The sequence below is a fragment of the Crocodylus siamensis genome, chromosome 2, assembly GCF_052110815.1.
Source record: "Crocodylus siamensis isolate JL-2025a chromosome 2, ASM5211081v1, whole genome shotgun sequence".
NCBI lineage: Eukaryota > Metazoa > Chordata > Crocodylia > Crocodylidae > Crocodylus > Crocodylus siamensis.
Genome location: NC_143396.1, coordinates 19,524,870 through 19,542,504, shown reverse-complemented (window position 1 = coordinate 19,542,504; position 17,635 = coordinate 19,524,870). Strand labels below are relative to the sequence as shown.

The 17,635-nt window shown below is 45.8% G+C and overlaps 1 long non-coding RNA gene across 1 annotated transcript in view; it reads right to left on the bottom strand.

Annotated features, from left to right (window-relative positions):
* Positions 1-1,926: 1,926 nt before the first annotated feature.
* Positions 1,927-17,635, bottom strand: part of LOC149870031 (uncharacterized) — a 71,203-nt gene continuing 55,494 nt past the window's right edge. Inside the window, exons 2-3 of the long non-coding RNA XR_016440674.1 lie at positions 5,641-5,733; positions 1,927-2,422 (exon numbers count right to left, since the gene is read on the bottom strand). This is a non-coding gene — a long non-coding RNA (uncharacterized LOC149870031). The remainder of the gene's footprint in view (positions 2,423-5,640; positions 5,734-17,635) is intronic.

Sequence of the window (17,635 nt, the reverse complement as noted above, 5' to 3'; positions counted from 1 at the left end):
TATCAAGAAAAATATTAAATACTTCTTGTGAGGCCAGTAAGGGGTATTGTTATTATCTGTTGAGACAAAACAGAGATCAGGATTATAAGATCTTCTCCATCATGCAGAATAGAATGTTCCTCTTAAATCTGCAGCATAGATGAACTGAAGTCTATTAGCTGTAGCCCAGTCCATCACTTGAAAGCTGTTGTCATGGTTTGTAGAATGTTTTCGTAAAGTATGATGAGACTTGAAGTAACCAACATACAGTGCTGGATGTTGCTCCACTGGAAGTGTATGTGAAGGCCATCTCTATGAGGAGGGCTTATATATTGTCTTGCGCTTCTGAATGTTTATTTCTATCATCACATATTGGCCACCCTCCAAGCCAAAAGCTTCATTTCTGAGTCCATGTCCCATGTAAGTGGCCAGTCCATGTTTGGGGTAGAATTAACAAGTTATTAATACAAAACCTGAGACTTCTAGCTTATTGGGTGAACTGTCACAGACATATGGTTCCTGCAAGGCAATTACCTCAATGTTCTTTTTAGTCATCATTTTACTTAATATGTTGGCCTTTGCCCTAGATAGGCCTTCTATATTTTATTGACATATATTCTCAAAGTTTTTCCAATAGGTCTATTAGTCTGAATACTTGAATCTTAAAGATGAGTTGGGTGGGTGAGGTGTTCCATGGTTGTCCAGGCTATGTAGTCACTTTTCACTTATATTGCCTATGCTTGTGCCACCTGAGTTAACAATTTTCTTCATTCTTCTTGTCATTCAGTAAGTGCAAGTGCCTGGGAGGTCTAAACAGACATTTGGACTCCTGGTTGATGGCATTTGTTCATGTATTAAGATATAATACACTTAACAGGGGGCACGGCTAGAGGAAGGCTGAGGCCCCAACAATGGAGTGAAGGCCTGAGGTGGCCTGGTGGTTTGGGGCAAAGTGCCCAACTAAGTGATTATTGGAAACACCTGCAGGACATGGGCATAGCTGTAGGGGAAATGTAGCGGCCATGATTAGCCTATAAGGCAATGGGTGCTTTGGGATATGTGCAGGCCAGAAAGACCCACTTAACAGGAGAGAGAGTTAGGATCAGCTGAGTCAAGAAAGCCCAGTTCCCTCAGCCTTATTTACTTTAGAGAAGAGATGGGGGAGATGGGATTTAATAGCAGCCTTCAACTACCTGAAAGATAGTTCCAAAGAGGATTGAGGTTGACTGTTCTTAGTGGTGGCAGATGACAGAACAAGGAGCAATGGTCTCAAGTTGCAGCAAAGGAAGTTTCAGTTAGATATTAGGAAAAACTCTCTCACTAGGAGGGTAGTAAAACACTGGAACAGGTTACCCAGAGAGGTCATGGAATCTCTATCCTTGGGGGTTTTTAAGATCCAGATAGATAAATAAAGCCTTGGCTGGGATGATCTAGTTGCGGTAGAATTGCTTTGAGCAGAGGGTTGGACTACATGGCCTCCTAAGTTTGCTTCCAACCCTAATTTTATACCTTTGATACTGTACAGCCACAGAAAAGGCACTTATAATCTAAGTATATAGCATGACAAAACTGACAGATATAGATAAAATAAGACAAAATTGATCAGTATGGCTGGTGCCACACGTTCAACTTAACACTTACTGCATGTAGTTAAACTTCAAGCATTCACGGGTTAAACAGTTTAACATGTGTTGTTTGTGCTCTTATGTCAAAGTTATTCCCTTTCAGGTAAGGATTCTATCCTTAACACATCCTAACTTTAATAGGTCACTCTGTCCCAAAGATTGGTAACTTGCAAATGAACATGTGATGTCATCCTAACACACATTAACTTTAATACATCACAACATTCCAATGTTTTGCAACTGGTGAACATGTGACAATGTCCTGTGACAGACCATGGTCCTGCTGCCTCCAGTATCATCAGGTCTTTTGTAGGAAGAGACTTTTAGTCATGGTTGGGAGCAACTCCCAAGCATGAGGCATAGCATAGAAGAAAGATTGAAGGCTCTCAGACATTCTGGTCTTGGACACTGTGACAGGGTGGCATGTAAGCAATGCCATGAAGGAATGAGAGATGGACAGATTCCCTGAAGTGGGAAATGTCTACCCAATCAGTCTCGGGGCTACAAAGGGCATGAAGCCTGGGACTATAATTAGTAGCAGCCGCTGCGGCAGAGAGCTGTGGCAGACCAGAATTGGCATTGATTGGCTCAGACAAACAGCCATGAAATTAAAACCCCATCTTGGGCAGATCTCAACTCCTGGAAGGGGAGACCAGAGGCAAGTGTGACTGCATGGAGGTGCAATGACTGCCAAGCCACCTGAGAGGACAGGTGGCAGAAAGAAATCAACTTACCAGAGGTGAGGCTTGTGGTGGTAGAGCATCCTGAGAGGTCCAGTGAAGATCACACCGGTGAGTGAACCCTTTTGGGCCAGTAACCTGGAGGAGGAAAGCAATCAAAGAGTAAACTAACAGTCAGTTATGCACAGATGCAGCTTCCCTGGGAAGGGAGAAGTTAATGCTCAGTAGCATTCGTCAAGGACTGAGTTAGCTGAGGGATTGTGCTATTGTATACAGAGCCCTTTTGGATCATTGGGCTCAACCCTGAACTGATGGACTTGAGGACCCTGGGGGGAAAAACCTCTCTGGGTGTGACCACTAAGCCAATTTGCCACTCACTGAACCGTGTAAACATCTAAGACAGCCTCTTAATTTATTTATGAGAATAGGATGAAATATTGTATTGAAGGCCTGGTTAAAGTCCAAGAAAACAACATCCACCTCTACTCCGGCATCTAAGCATTTTGTGACCCTATCATAAAACAAAACCAGATTGGTCAGGCCATGATGTACCTGCTACAAATCCATGCTGATTTCCCTGCTGCATTATTTTTCCTGTTGGACTCCCACAAATATGATCCTTCATAATCTTTTCCAAGACCTTTCCAAGAATGGAGGTGAGACTGACTGGCCTATAATTACTCAGATCCTCCTTCCTCCTCTTCTCGAAAATAGGGACCATATTGGCCATGGCAGTGGTTCTGCTATGACACCGGCCAATTCCTTCATAACCCTCGGATGCAGCTCATCTGGGCCTGCTGACTTGAACACATCCAGTCCATCCAAATGACTCTGCACCAGTGTCAGTGTCGACAGTTGGCAGGCTGGCGTCCCTCTGATGCCCATCTAAGAAGCCATGAGATTTATCTTGAGCCCTGTTCAGGAACACTGAAGCAAAAACCTCATTGAATACCTTAGCCTTATCCCCCCTCTTTGTCGCTAATTGCTCCTCCTTGTTCAGTAGGGGTCCTATGCTGCCCTGCATCTTCCTTTTACTCCCTACATACCTAAAAAAAGACTTTTTGTTGTCTTTACTTTGTGTTGCCAGCCTCAGCTCTGTAGTTGCTTTGGTCTTTCTAATTGCCTCCCTGCAAATGCGGGCCAAGTAGCTGTTGTACTCCTTCTTGGTAGTTTCCCCCTGCTTCCACCACCTATATGCCTTCTTTTTTGCCCTTGGGCTCTCCTGGATTTGCCTGTTTAGCCAAGGAAGTTTTTTGGCTGCTTCTCCCCTTTTCTCTCGTACTGGGATAGTCTCCCTCTGTGCCTGAAGGATTGCTTCTTTTAGGAACGACCACCCTTCCTGGACTCCCATCTCACCAATACTCTTCTCCTGCAGTGCATCACTGACTAGACTCCTAAACACCCTGAAGTTAGCCTTCCTAAAGTCAAGCACTTCCACCCTACTAGTTATCTTACCCACCCTAGGCTATATGGTGAATTCAGTTGATTGGTGGTCGCTATCCCCATGGTGACCACAAATCTGCAGCTCCCCTACCAGGTCCTCTCCCATAGACAACACCAAGTCCAGTAAGGCATTCCCCCTAGTGGGACAGTATACCTCCTGCATTAGGTGAAGGTCCTGCATGCAGGTTAAGAACCTACAGGAATGGTTGGATTTGGCTGACTGCTCCTCCCAGCAGATGTCAGGGTAATTTAGGTCCCCCATGACAACCACGTCCCTAGACCTTACGGCCTCTGAGAGCTGCCTCAAGAATTCCAAATCCAGCTTTTCCTCTTGGTGTGGTGGTCTGCAGCAGACCCCCACCACCAAGTCCCTTTCCCATGACCTCCATGTATACTAACCCAACTTTCTCCTTCTCTGATCCCATTTTGATTAGGGTAGATGTATAATGGTCCTTTACATAGAGAGCAGCCCCACCCCAAGTTGGGCGGATCAGAATCAGATGAAGATCAACACTGAGAAATGTAAAGTGCTCCACCTGGGGACAAAAAACCCCCCTACACACCTACAGGCTTGGCAATGCCAAACTGACCAGCACCATGAATGAAAGGGACCTGGGGGTAATAATAAACCACAGCATGACTGTGAGCCGGCAGCGCGATGCTGTAGCCAACAGGGCAAATAATACCCTGGCATGCATCAATCGATGCATCTCCAGCAAAAGTAGGGAAGTGATTCTTCCACTCTACTCAGCACTGGTGAGAACGCAGCTGGAGTACTGCATCCAGTTCTGGGCACCGCACTTCAACAAGGATGGGGTAAAGCTCAAGAGAGTCCAGAGAAGGACTCATATGATCAGAGATTTGCATGGCAAGCCATATGAGGAAAGGCTGAAGGACCTGGGACTCTTTAGCCTGAAAAAGAGAAGGCTGGGAGGGGACTTGATAGTGGCTTACTGCTACATCAGGGGTGTAAATCAAGGGCTTGGTGAGCAACTGTTCACCAGGGCACCCTTGGGGAAAATCAGGAGTAATGGCCACAAACTCCTGAAAGACTGTTCCAGGCTCAACATTAGGAAAAACTTCTTCACAGTCAGGGTGTCCAGACTCTGTACCACCTCTGGAGGGAGACTATTCCAATCGCCTACTTTGGAAATCTTCGAGAGGAGACTGGACAGTCACCTTGCTGGAGTCACCTGACTTCCAGTTATCTTTCCTGCCTGGTGCAGCGGGGCTGGACCTGATGATCTCCCAAGGTCCCTTCCAGCCTCACAATCTATGAACCTGCAGGCAGGGCGGGGGGGAGGCGCAGTGGCACACAGTAGATCTTGGGTTACTTTTAAATGCCAAAGGTGATCTCCTACTTAAAATGTTGGAGACCACTGCTATAGACCTAATACTCCAAAAGGTTATGTTATCTCTCCAATTTTAGTGGATTCCAGTATTTAGCATAACAATAATAATATGCACTTTGTGACGGTGCCTGAAGCACCCTGCCATGGGAATGATGAGAGAGAAACAAAAGGAAAAAAACTTACCTCACCCAGATACAGAAGTGCCACGCTCAAAATAACCAGGGGAGTCAGCTGGGGCTGCGGCAGATCAAAGGCTGCCACAGCAAACCCAGCCACTGGGGTTTGAACCCAGGAAGAGGAAAACGGCATGGGAAAAGAGAAAAGAGAAAAAAGACCACTCTGGAGAGCAAAAGGAGGAACAGCTGGATCATACAGGCAGCAAATAGGAGGCGTTCACAGCAGATCCAGCTGGGAAAAGGAAACTTTAAGGGATGCTGAGGGAGTTTCCAGGGTTCAGAGGAAGCAAGGGAACAGAGAAGAGAAGAAGAGGAGATCCGAGAGCAGGTGAGGGGAGAAGACTGACCCCAGAGCCAAAGGGAGAGCTCCGGCCTCGCAACTTACCTGGGAAGACCCAGTGAGAAATGTGATCCAATGGAGAGACTCAATCAGCCAGTGAATCCAGTACCAGGGGGTGAAAGGAACCACTCCGGTGACCTTGGGGAAGAAGAAGGCATAGGTGGAATTACTCCCCGAAGAGGTGGAGAAAAAGACAGAGTTGGCCTCAGTCACAGGAGGGCAATGGGGGAACCAGAAGAGAGACACGTAGCCGTCTTGGGACTCATGTGGGGAAGAATGGGGCAAGCAGCCACTTAACCATGGACCGCAGATGAGGGTCCTTCCAATGAGGTTAGGAACATTGGTCTTGGAAGCAAATAACAGCGCCCAGGAACATCAGGTGTGGTGAGGGCAGGGGATAGGGATGGTGGAGTCCTGCAAAGAGCCACTGACATCCTGAGCCTATGACTATTCTCAGTTGTCTCCCAGGAGTGTCTAGACATATCTCCCATAACATCAAAGGCATGGCAGGGGATTTTTCCGATGATGAGGCACTACTATTTCAGTCGGGAGGTGACGTGGCTCTGGGCGGCATGACATCCACCCCTTAAACACTTCTACAGAGTTTTTCAGCCGAATACTACTCCAGCCACATTACAGACATTATTGAATAAATTCTCACAACACCCACGTGAAAAAGGGAAAATTAGTCTTATGTTACACACGGGAATCTCTGGGCAGAACAAGTTTACAGTAGATATTTAATTACAAACTACAGTCTCATTACTGTCTTATCCAGATCATTTTCTAGGCATGCCCAGAGGCTGACATTTACTTTAGATGTCCCAGGTAGTTTGCTGGCTGACCTTAGCTGCAAGGAAAACAAATAACATTCAGGTCTATCTCATCCCCAGGCAAGGTAAGGACTCAATTCTGCTATCATTGAATTGAACACCAAAACTCCTACTGACTTTGTGTGATGAGGAGCAGACTTATACTGCAGACTATAATGTGGCCATCTGGTAGTACTTCTCAGAATCTGTATGTCACATCAGCTATAGTCAGTAGTCACATAGGCTTTATGAATAAATTAATTTTAGCATCTTATTGTATTGCTGATGTTCCAGCCATAGCACTGGCTGCATAACAACATTCTAGGAACTGCAAAAGTTAATAGAAACATATTTCCCAGGCTATAAATTGGGCTTTGCAGATGATATCCATCAACATCCATTCAAACTGTTTCATCAAATAGAGAAAACATCAATTTGGGAACTTAACCTTTCTTTAAGTATTATTTCCTGCTTTTTCTCCTGGTTGCTTGACACATATCAGAAAATTGTCTTTACATTAACTCATCCAGGTCCACTGACTTGATTAGTAGATACACTATCAGATTATTTTAAACTGACTAATCACATTCAGTTGCAGGATTTGCAGTATATAGAATACAAACCCAGAAGGTGGCATGGTGAACCCTGTTTAACACCTTGGTACTGTGCAGCATAGATTTACTACTGTTTGCAAGAGGTTGCAAAGCATTTATCTGGAAAGTAAAGATTTGGGTGATTCTTACTCAATCCTATTTCAGCAGCAGCAGCAATCGTTTAGTTAACAATGAATCTAACCAGACTGAAAAGCAATATATGACATTTGAAGTGTCATAGGCACATTGTAGGGTTGTTGGTTGTAGCCGTGGGTCTAAGGACTTAGGCAAAGAACAATTTTTCCTGCTATTTAGTTGGTCTAATAAAAGATATCACATTTACCCAAAGAACCTCATCTGCCATAGGCACATCGTTGAAGGCAATGTGTGAGGTAATTGCACCACCTAGAGACTATATACAGAATAACCATCATGCAAATCCTGTGCTCTTTTAATGTCTTGGCTATTTCAGTTACTTCATAAAAGCAGTAGAGGCTAAGTACTGGCTTCTTTTGGTTGCTGATAACCTGAAATAGGACAGAGTTTAAATGGCCACAAACCATCAGTTTTGGACCAAAAGTGGAATGAAGGATCCCAGAACTCTGGACTTAGCATTGTGGGTCTAGACATATCCTATCTCATGAACAACCCAGCTTCTGGATTCTGGATCCAGGATCAAAACTTGGAAAGAACCAGTTTATGTTTCCCGAGTTTGAAGAGGAGTTTAATTCTCCCACTTCACTCAAATTCTGAGTCTTGGTTCCCTTTCTGCTCTCCCTCCCTATCACTGCTTACTAGGAGCAAAACCATCGACTGTTTAATAGCAAAAAGAGATCTAATTCACATAACCTTGCTCCTGTTCCATTAAGGTGTAATCACTCCATATTCTTCCGCCTAAGTTGAAGCCTTCTAGTACCACAGGATGCAGTGGCTCCTCCTGAGACGGGATGAGTGGGGATGCTGGGGTGCAGCAGGGCTGGGCACAGTGCCTCTGCCCCACTGCTTGTCACAGCCCTGAAGCGCCTGGTGGCTGCGATGCCTCCCACCACCACCTGGACTGCCTTGCTGCTCCTGCCTGGCAGAGTGAGTGCTGTAGCCCCGGAGCACACAGTGGCTACAGTGCGTCCTGCTGCCTGGATTGCCTTGCTGCTCCCATTGGGCAAAGTGAGCCGCAGTCTGGTCAGTGGTGGGAGGCACCAGTCCAGGGCTGTGACATTCACTTTGTCCTGTATGAGCAGTGAGACAGTCCAGGTGGCAAGAGGCACTGTGGCTGCTGGGTGCTTTGGGGCTCCAGTGCTCGCTTTGCCCTGTGTGAGCAGTGAGGCAGTCCACGTGGCAGTAGACACCATGGCCACTGGGTGCTCCAGAGCTGTGGCAGTCACTCTGCCCAGCGGAAGTAGGAAGCTGGTCCTGCCCCTGCTCACCAAGCCTCTAGTGGCAAGTCACAGTTGTGCAGGTGAAGGACAGTCAGAGGTGCTGTTTCACCTTGAGGTGCAATTGCTCCACTAAACCAAACAACACTAAGCCGATTAGCATTTGTGTGGCTTACAGTGTAAAGTGTAACAAGGCCCTCAAATTCTAGCTGTGTCTCCACTCTATCTAGACTGGCCAAGTCCTACTGTTCCTTTCTTCCTAACATCCAGACCGCTGGGAAGGGTGCATGATGAACTGGCTGATCATGTGGCTCTCCTTTGTTTGCAACTAATTCTAACTAGCTTCCAGGCTCATACTTTCAGTGAAACAACTAGAAAAGGAGAAAAAGCAAGCTTGGATACCTCTACTAGGTTTCATAGCCCTGAAAGAATAGGAAGAGAGGAAACAGCAACCATTTTCAGTCTTTGAAGCTAAAAGTGAAGAGGCCACTACTAGCTATCTCTGGAAAAGGAGAATCCTGTGAAAGCAATAAGTGTAACATGGATGACTGGTGCCTTCTGAGTCAGGAGGGGGAACTTGCCCCCCCCAGCGGTGAGTCAAGCAATGGGGGGGGGTCCCCCCACAGCCTTTCCAGGTTGGTGCGATCAGCAGCTGGGGAACACCTCTTTCATCCTCCCCTCCACCCCCCAGTCAGCATGATCGACCATAGGAATTGCTTCTCCTGATGCCCCCACTTCCCAGCCGGTGCTCTCAGGGGGGGCACCAGCACTCTCACCTACCCATCGCCTAAGTGGGGAATGCTGCCTGTCGGGGTGCACTGGTGTTCTCAGGGAGTGCACATGCACCCCCTATGTATCACCACTGACTGTAGAAGCCAAAGGGATGATGCCCAGTTATGGAAGATGGAGCTGGTAGTTTCCAAACCAAAGCATTAGGTCTTTAGCTTGAGCAAAAGTTTTTCTACGAATATATGTTCTGCACAATGAATGAATTAAAAAAACTCATTATAACAGCCCATAGTAATCACTCAGGCCCTTTGAAAATGAAGATTATTTACTATCACAATGATACTTAACATTACAATGCTTTTCAAAGTGGTATTACAATATCAACTTAGTGGGTGCATCTACACGAGATGCCACATCACTGTAGTGATGAGCTACGTTACTGTAGCTCATTGCTACGACAACATAGCATTGCCAGGCATGGACTGTGATGCCAATGCTACTGCACAATAGCAACTTGCTGCTCTGCAGTAGCTGCTAAAAATAGCCGTGTAGTGTTGGGACTGTGCAGTAACACCGGTTACTACGCAGTTGCTTACTACTTGCAGAATAAATGACTGCGTAATCAGGTGCACATGTAGATCTGCCCACTGATAAGTCCATTTTAACCAGTTCAACAACTGTGAAGCAGGTAAGTATTACTTTTTACTAACTTACAGGGAGGGAGACTAAGATGCAGGATGGAAAGTGACTTATTAAAAATAAGTAGCCATCTAGTTTCAGTATCATTATTATTTAAGACTGATGGGAGATCATGATTTCTGGGTTCTCTTCCTACTTCTGTCAGTTCTGTTTCACTTGGTCTATCTGTTATACACAATTTTCCTGCCCCGCAAGGTATTGTAAGTTTCCATCAGTTAATGGTTGCCAAGTTGTTTTTGAAATCCTAGGATGAAATCTTGATGGAGCAGATATACCTATTCTTAACGTTAAGAATATAAATTTATCCAGAGAACTAAACATATAGAGAACTTTACCTAGCAGTGATCAAAAGCAGAAGGAAATGGCCATGGGACTTTACAGAGTTGCTCACTTTAATGAGCTACAGTAATTCTGGGAGTTGGACTTCTGACTGGGTCTGGAAACACCCCACAGGCCCTCTCTAAAATATATTTCAATGGTTGATTTTTAAGCAAGAAAAAAACCCCTTACATTTAAGTTCTGTCCCACAACCTCTATGGAATCATTCTGGATTTTCTATTCTATTTTATTCTATTCAACACTGTCCTCAGCAGGCCCTTGCTATTGTAACATGTGAACACCTTCTAGTAAGGTATTCAGCAGGGTGGTTAAAATCTCTCTCCTGTCACTTCTCTCATTTCTACCTAGAGGTTAGAAGCATCTGTATGGGAGTACTATGTTATGGTAGATTTTATGTTTGTCTGCTAATGTGTTTTTAAAGATGCACATCATGCTTGTATTAATTTTAGAGAAAGCAAGGTAAAAAAAGTCTGCCTTTGTTTGAAGTGGAAAACAATGAGGTTTGTGAGGGTTCTGTGTTCCTAGGAGAATCAGTGGTCTCAGGCTAGGATACATAACACATTAAATCCAGATGAAACTTGCCGTGGTTTTGCCCACTGGTATGGATTACACCAGTGGCCAGAGAGGACAGATGACTAACGCTTCAAAAACAGCTTCCATAGTAGGTACTATTATAGCAGTTTGTCACTAGATGGCAGGGGAGTCAAAAATAGTCCGGTTCTGAGGATCAAATGGACAAATAGACAATACCTACATCAGATGGTGTAACTTAGATGAATGCAGCTTTACATCTGATTTTTTCCAACAGATTTTAATAAGTTACACCAGGAGTGGCCAATCGGGTTAGGGCCAGAAGTTACACACAAACTAGTTTAAGTCTTCAGAAATTGGACTAAACCTGTAACAGAACAGAAGATCAGTGCACATAAACTAGTTTCAAAATGGCTGAAACTAACTGGTTTAAGATGAACCTGACTGAATGTAGTATCAGACTCAACTGATTTAGGTCAAACTGGCTTATGAAACTTCTGTCCCAGACCCCTTCCTGGTTCAAGTTAAATCCTTCAGGATCCCAGCATAGGCTGTGTGTTCACTTCATCTTCCTGCTGCCCCTGAGGTCTCTGGGATTTGCAGTCCCAATCCACAATAGCAGGACACTGCAGGGTTGCTTATCACTTCCTCTTCCTGCTTCCAGGTGCCTCTGGGATCTGTAGACCATGATCACAGCCTGCAGGACTCTACAGGGTTATTCCCTTCTGTTCAATACATGCTCACTTCAGAGAAAAGACTATTCTTGTTCAAGCTTTTATGAATTCATTGCCACTACCTTTTCCCATGCCCTCCTCCCCCAAGCAGACCCTCCAGCTAGCTCTGGGCAGGGGCTTGGCCACACCCCTTCTTATTGAGCAGAGAAGGGGGGAAAGCATTGGAGCTGGGAAGTATATTCTAATTCCCCATGGCTTCTGGCTTGAGCCACTAAAGGCATGTGCCTGCATTTCCTGAATCAAAAGTGAACATTTATTCACTTGCAAATCAGTTCAGTCTTTGCAGGTTAGACTAACCTGCAAAGACTGAATTGATTTTGCCTTGGGCTTTTTGACTGTCTGTACTTAGCCTTAGTGGCACAGGTGCCATAATGACTGGGGGTTGGGAACCCTTGTCATAAGTAGCACTGGCAGCCTCTATGACTGGTACTCAGCATATTGGGGAGGACACAGGCAGGAGTGTCAGAAAGGGTAGAACAAAAAGCAAAACATCAGATCAGACAGGGAGCACAGGGCAAGAAACAGCAGTGGAGCAGATTGGTCAGGGGAAAGGGCTCTGAGTGGCACTTGGGGAGGATGCAGGACTAATTTGTGGCACACTTGTCAAAAAGTATCAATAAGTACTTTTAGTTATCATTGTTATGTGGTTCTGAACTTTATTGTAACATTCTTTACCTTTGGGGAGGCAGCAGCTTTTGGTGTTTTCTTCAGGTCCTGCTTCCAAACGGGAAATTTTGGCAAGATCTTGGCAAAATCCCCATCCCTTAACTATTCCCTCCTAGCCAGAGTGAGTTCTTTGTTTCTGTTCTCTTGAAAGTGAAACTTACATGTCATGCAGGCTTGAAAACGATTGAGAATTTTCTTTTCCCATTTGTAAGCTGTTTTTTTGTTTGGTTAATTTTGTTTTGTTTTTTTAAACATCAATATTTCCTGAGCAAAAAGCACCTGCCTGGCCATAGGTGAGCTCAGGGACCTGGAGTCTGTAGGTGCCTGCCACTTTAAGGGCCTGATGCTGGCAGTCATCAGGTGCCTGATGAGGGCAGCCATTTTGGATCTAGGGCTGCCCATATAAACAGGGCAGTTTTACTGTTAGAGGTTAGGTAACAACACTGCCTGGCTATAGGTATCATCAGGAGGTAAGGGAGGAGTTGTAGGGGATGGTTGGGAGGCTCCTGGTCCTGGGTATGACCTAAAACTGCACCCTGCTGAGAGTGGGTGGCCTGGTGGGGCTCCCAGTGGTGTGGGAGCCCCCAGGAAATGCCAGGCCAGTTACCACCTTGGTGAAAGGTGGGTAGGGGTGCCTTAACCCTGACCCTCACCTTTGGGTGGGTTTGCATTCCATTGGAGGTTGTTGTGGGGGTGCAAGCCCTGAGAGGGAGAGTTGGAGGCCAGGTATGGCTGAGGCTGCCTGAGCCCTATGGGGGTTCAAGACCTCAAAGGGGAGAGTGGGGCCAGGTACGGCCAAGGCTGCCTGTACCCTGCATGGCTGCGAGATCCTGAGAGGGAGAGTTGGGGCCAAGCACAGCTATGGCCACCTGAGCCTACCAGGGAGCAAAGACCTCCCCAGATCAGTAGCCCCAGTGAGGGGTGGTGTGCTAGCCCCAAGGGAGGGACAGAGCACTGGAGCCCCAGTGAGGGCATAGCCCCAGCAAAGGGGGCCAAGATCTGTAGCCCCAAGTGAGGGGCAGTGTGCTAGCCCCAAGGGAGGGCAGAGTAATGGAGCCTCTGTGAGGGGGTAACCCTTAGTAAGGGGCAGAGATCTGAAGCCCCAGTGAGGGGGGTGAAGTGGAGCCCCAAGCAAGGGGAGCAGGCCCAGGTAATCTCAGCCTCAGGTGTCCAGAGACTTTGGGCCAGGGGCCGAGTGAACGGGGGTCTTGCTCTCAGAGCGAGAAAGGCAAGTCCTGACCCCGATAAGTCCTCCAGTGCTGGGAGGCAGAGAGTGGGTTGAAAGTAACATCCAGAGTAGCACCATGACCTGCTGCCCCAGGTGGGGAGTGAGAGTTCCCTGTGGACCCTGGGGCATCAGTCATTATGTAAGGTACCCCAGCTCCCCACATCCAGGAAGGGGGACCCGGAGAGAGTATGGGGTAGTGAGGCTGGAGGTAGAGTGCCCCCTCAACTGGCCCATGTTGGGGCCAGGGCTGAGAAGGTCAGAAGGGCCGGAGGCCCACCATGAGGGGCACCCGGAGTCGTGGGCCTGGGACCCTGCCTAGCCTTTGAGGTGAGGCCAGGGCCTGTGTAGGGCCAAAGGTCCTGAGAAGGGATCACACCCGAGAGGGGAGTCAGCTATGTGAAGCTCAGCAGCCCAGATGAATATGGTGTATGCCACCAGAGCAGGGGAACAAAAGAAGGTCCTATGGGGAGGATTCTGGAGCCTAGTGTGAGACTGGTGTGCTTGTAACATCTGAAAGCCATCTGTGAGGCTTCGGCTGTGGTGTAGAGGAGGATCAGAGCTGCAGATAGCACCCCCTGGCATTGGGGCAAAAAAATTGGGTAGCCTCCTACCTTTATTTAACAGCTTATTAATTTTCCAGCAAGTCATGGTGGGTGAGACAGGCGGGCAGTGTGCCCCACTCCCAAAAGGAACACTTCTGAGGAGCAAGAGAAGGGATTCCAGCAGCAAAGTTCAGGGGTTAGGGAATAGGACTTCCAGTCCCAAGATCGCGATCAGGGGCAGGGCACCTATCAAGAGGCAGGGCTACCCTTGCAGCCCTCAACAGCTCATCAAAAGTTAAGCGACCCTCCAGCTGAAATAATTTCCCATTCCTGAACAAAAAGAAACAATGCAGGAGATGGAAAGATATGAGAGAGTGCTTTTAGTACATGCAACCTAGATGAGCAAAAAGAAACAGAGTGGTCCTGATACTTTTTGGCTAGGATAGCAGATGGCAAAAGGAAAGCTAATGGCAGTGCAGGAAGAAAGTTGTACCCGAGTAGAAAATCAGGAGAAGGTGTTGCAGGAAACAAGACTTCATGAAGAACTATATCAAGAGAAGGAAACATGAAAAAGATGAAGGCTTTACAGGAAGAGACTGAAGAGAAAGTAGAAGTGGAGGAAACAAAGAAAATGGAAGAAAAAATAAGCTTAGAGGAAGTGGAGGAGTGCTTAAAAACCTTTAAAAGTGGGAAATCGCCAGGGTCAGATGGGTACCTATGTAATTTTATGAAGCTTTCTTATGGGTAGAAAGGGATATAGCAGAAGTTTTCAAGGAAATAGTGGAAACAGGAGAGGTAGGGAAAGATTTTTCCAAGAGGCACTGTGATTTTTAATCTTCAAGAATGGGGAGAAGGAACTCCTGAAACTGGAGGCTGATTTACACTCCTTAATATGGACTATAAGCTAATGGCCAAGATGCTGGCTGTGAGGATGAGATAAAACCTGAAGACCAAGTATGTCCAGTACCAGGTAGAAGGATCTCCAAAGCAGTTTGAGTGATCAGAGATGCACTGTCCCACATACAAGAGAGGAAAACAAACATAGTTATAGCAAGCCTAGATTTAAAAAAAGCATATGACAGTGTGGATCATGGATTCAACGTGCTAAGAAAAATGGGGTTCCAGAGAAATGTATATGTTGGATAAGGTTATTGTATAGAGAAGTGGAGAGTCGAGTCCAAAGTAATGGGCATCTAAATAGGGCTTTTAAAATCCATACAGGAATAAGACAAGGGTGCCTCCTGTCACCACTACTATTTCTGTGGCATGGGACCATTAGCAGAAAGAATAAGAAAAGGCAAGGTCATAAGTGGAGTAAAGATATGGGAAGGGGTGAGGTAAAAATACTTCGAAGAGAAAAATATCATACATCAATTCTAGATGAACCAAGTGCCTGGTACTATATGCAAATAACTTAGAAAACAAATTTCTACAGTCATATTTAAATTTCAAACTTCTTCAGGAAGAGAAGGGCCTGACCGTAAGGAAAGGAGGACAGGGCTGCCAGGGGAAAAAGCTGGGGGGAAGCAGAGACCAAAGGGACTACCTGATTTCGCACCCCCCCTCCCCCACACACACACACACTTCCCCTGAGTTATTTTCCCTGTTGTAATAGTAGAAAGGGTACAAATTTAAGGGAAACCTCCAATAATTAAATTCTATACCTGGAATATTATAACAAATTTATACACTTTTCTACCTATAAACCCTAATTATGAGGAAGACATCTTATAATCAGGGTTGTCTTCTATTTGAGTGTATACAGTAGTCTGTACAGGTAAAAGCCCTAGTGTAAATACAATTAAAATTTATGTAACAGTGCACCCCAACTCCATTATACAAGTGTCTACTACTTTTTCTGCACACAAACAAGTAAAATTGGTGTGTGTCTGTGTGTGGGCCACGATACTTTACCAGCACAACTATGCCAGCATAAGCCTTACTGTAGATTATGCTAAAAGAATAAAAAGCACTTCAGCTCTGAGAGACTTATTTTACCTGCCAAAATACAGAAGAGCAACATATCAACAAAAATCACTTTTATACTAGTATAAACTCTGCCAATACTAGAAAAGTATAGACTTAAAATCAGTAAACTTTTTAAAAATTGGTAAACTTAGGAGCAAGACCATAACATTGGTTTCAACTTAATATACCTCTGCTAGCTGGCAGCAATGGAAAAAAATAATATTTTTAAGCTCCTGAAAAACCATTCTTGAGATAAGGCCATCAGTACTTTATAAGTCATTATTTAAAAAACATGTTAATTACTGAGATATATGGTACTGGTCACTGCAGTAACATACACAAAGAGAAAGACGGATATACTTGTTTAATGGCTAAGCAGAGGGGCATTTGCCCAATGAACTTATTGCTATCTAACCAAGCAAAGGAGAGCAGACAAGCTATAAAAAGCACATGACAGTGTGGTACTATCTTGTGTCTTACTAGTTTTTACCAGAATGTGGTGGTTTTTAAACTATTTTCTTAGTGCTTCTTTTAAGAGAAGACTAGGGTTTGAAGGCCTTTCACAAGAAGTACTTTACCCAGAACTTTGAAGGAAAGACAGAAGACACAGACTAGATTGGGGACCACAGGCTTTGGCCTTTTCAAAAGTTATCAACAGATCAGAACATATTGCAGTCCACTTCTTCATTCATAACCTTCTAAGATAGCTGAATTGTTCCAGAAAGGCACAACTAAGAAGGGCAAGGAAGAACAGGAAGATTAAAGATGCACAAGGGCCCTGCCACACACTTAAAGTAAAGCTGGATAGAAATCAAATATAGGGGTGTTACACATTTTTAAAGCACTACCTTGGTATCTAGGTGGCTTTTATACCTCAATAGTCATTTTTATGAGGTGATAATTATCTTGCACCTGTGGCTCATCTAATTATATTGCACAGTTACCCAGCTAATTGTGTGATAATTAATCTGTACCTATTGCATGATTTGCACAATTAACAGTTCATTGCATAAAATATGCACTATATAGCAGGGGCCTTAGGGCCAAGATTCTCTTCTACCTAACAAGTATATAAAGCAGGTATACAGGTAGTGCAAAAGGTGGGTAGATACTACTACTCCTCACTACTTTTTATGACTCAGTTTGAGGACAAGGTGATGGTATATTACAGAAGAAGATGCATTAATGAATGTTCAGGACTTGAATAGGGTATAATAGAATTGCAGCTATGTGTATTAGCCCACTCAGATGCCTAATGGGTTGGAACAGAATCTGGCTGTTCATGGTCTCAATCAAGCATGCTCAGCTTCTGATCTCCTAGGCCAGGGGTTGGCAACCCTTGGCATGTGTGCCAATTAGTGGCACATGGAGACATTTTCCCTGGCACACCAGAAGATGTGCAAAGAAATTGTTTGGAGGAAAAAAAAAAAAAGAAAAACTGGAGGGAAGCTGTAGCGGGGCAGGGCCGGGGTCCAGGCTGGAGGCTCCCAATGAGTGGGCAAGGCCTGCGGCTCAGGCAGATGGACACCCTGTCCTACCTGGTTGAGAGCAGCACTGGGGTGCCAGGACTGGGTGCTCAGGGTGGGGTCTGGGAGGTACTGCGGGTAGGCCAGCTGAGTCAGCCCTTTGGGAAGGTGGGGGCTGGGTGGAAGCAGTGGCTGCCCTGGGGCCCCATGGGCTTGGGCTGCAGCGAGTGGGGGTGCCCAGCAGCACCTGTGGTGGGGTCTGACCCGGCTCATGTGGCTCCAGGGATGCACTACAGCTGCCCTGCCTGCGGGGACACTGCATGGCCAGGACAGGACACTGGGCTTGGAGGGCTCCTGGCT